Genomic DNA, 2500 nt, shown 5'->3' with positions numbered 1-2500 from the left:
ATTTGCAGATCGGTGGTTTTGTATCTGTATTTTCTGTTGCTGTTGTCGTTGCTGCTTGAAAGCGAAGAAAAATGTCCATGAGTGGATGCTGTCTGACGTATACAAAGAAGGCACAGTAATCTCGAGGGAGGATCGGTGAGCATTTCTTCCAAATGACGTCTCACGAAAGACCATGACTGTTATTGTTTACCTTTTCACGGCTTATTTATCAGGTTCTTCATCCATCACAGTATCTTATAGAAGCAGGAAGTAACAATCAGGGCCCATCCACATAGGGGTCAGGACTCAAGGATCAGAAAAGTTATAGGCCTAAGCCTTGTACAACGACACAAGAGAGCTAAGGAACCCTGGATGTCCTCCTATTCATCAGGAAGCGTCGTCGACCTCTCGTGGCCTCAAGGTCTGACCCATAGAATCATATGGCCGAAATGGACTGCATGTCATTTACGGGTTCAGGGTACGGAACTAGTAGGAGAGGTTAAAATGCAGGATTAACCCCTTGCCGACGGATACGACGGGTAGACACGTGCTTTGCCCACTGTTAGTACTTGTTTGATTGTTTATACACATAGATGGCTATACTTGTACTAAGTCACCAATGAGCCAGTTAGGAGTACTGCCCGTCTCGCCCGTTCACCCTTTTCTTTGATTTACGAAATATTTTACATTATCTTATTTTGCTGTTACTAATATTAAAAAACATTATAATAATTATAATGTTTATAATAAAAATAAGACCATCGATATCCATAGCACTAGTAAAAAACACGTTTTTCCCGCCAATTCAAATCACGTATGGTCACAAGGTCTATTAATTGACTCCTTTGTGGCTAAGCACTAGCAGAGCCATCTATGAGCAGACATTTCACAAAAAATATAGAAAATGGGCACAGCATTTTCCCCATTTTTTGTTCATTTTCCCCGACGGCATTGGGTTAAGCAGTATTTTCGTAGCTGTGCTGATTTATGTTATATATTATATCTTAGGTGTAGTAATGTTCATCTATCTATCTATCAACTTATCTTTGTTTATTCATTTGTGTCTGTCTCCATCTCTCCTCTCCCTTTCTTCATAGTTACTGCAGTTCCTTTATAGCATACCTATGTAAATGAAATACAAACAGTTAAGTATCTATTTACAGAGACGTTGGATCGTCTAAATATATATTACCATTTCCTGATTTAAAAAAAATATACACTATGTCCATGTATACACACAATATGTTTGTGTATATGCAACACACACATACGGACATGTTTATATGTATGTTAAATATATCTAAGTACCTATATGCTATGCTCTTATGTTATTAGCGTGGGGTGTTTGTCCTTACGTCTTTTCGTTTTCCCGATAAATATTGACCTTGAACGCTTTACGGGTGATCGTAGGGGTACGTGAGGGTGTTTAAACGTAAGACCGACGTGTTTCGTAGTTTTGAAGCGCGTGAACGACCGAAGAATATTCGACTGCCAACCCTTCTCTGCTTAATTCAGTCAGTGAGCTAGCTGCCGTGACGTCACGCGCGTTCTACTCCCGCGCTTAACCATTGGATTAACTCTCACATTATTTGTTTTTACACATTTGATCCACCCTGGGTGGTCCTAGAAATGTCTAAAAATACGCACATAGTGGGATTCAAAACTGAAAATTCGTAAACATTAGAACATGCATACCGTAAACTATAGAAAAGCATCTATAAGGCATTCTCTTGTGAATACGATGAATTCCACATTGCAGTGACAGAGCGCGGATGCGTTGGTATGTTGGTATGGTGGTGCTGTGACGTCACCCAGAGCGCAACCCAAGGAAAACCACTCTCAAAAATGTCTGCTACTTGCACGACGACTTAGCTGCTATGTTCACGAACTGAGTTAAGGGCTACGTTCTCTCATTTTATTGTCATTCACGCAGCAACAGGTAAAAAATGAGTTACGGGCAAATTCCATCTCAATATTTAGGGTAGATTCAAGTATTTACAATCCATCATAGATATGCCATTGACAACATAACCAATTTTACATCCATTATAACTTTATTAACGAATGATTCATTATTTAGACATAAAATGAATGTAGCATATATGTATAACAGAATAAGCTTTTGTGTGTCACTGGAAAAAATGCAGTTGTTCACAAAGTTATCGAATAAAAAGACAAATTAAATTTCAAGCTGTGGTAAAGTGCTGTCGTAGTAAACACCAAGTTATGAGACAATCACAAAGAAAAACGAGAAACCGTATATTGGCGGAATGCCCTTTTATGCCCGTGGGATAGAGGAAAAAGAATGTCTCCGAATACATGAACTGAATGTACAGTACCTCTTATTTGATGTTATTTAAAAAGATAAAAACATTCGGTTTGGAACACACAATTTTCTTTTATTGCAACATTGTTTTTGGTGAAATAAGCTACTACTGAATGGTGGGAGCGAATTCAGTTTTTCACGAAGGGTATAGGAGAGTGGGGCAGATTATCCTCAAGCCGGTAGATAGATATATAC

The sequence above is a fragment of the Penaeus chinensis genome, chromosome 16 (genome assembly GCF_019202785.1).
Source record: "Penaeus chinensis breed Huanghai No. 1 chromosome 16, ASM1920278v2, whole genome shotgun sequence".
NCBI classification, from domain to species: domain Eukaryota; kingdom Metazoa; phylum Arthropoda; class Malacostraca; order Decapoda; family Penaeidae; genus Penaeus; species Penaeus chinensis.
This window is presented reverse-complemented; position numbering follows the sequence as displayed.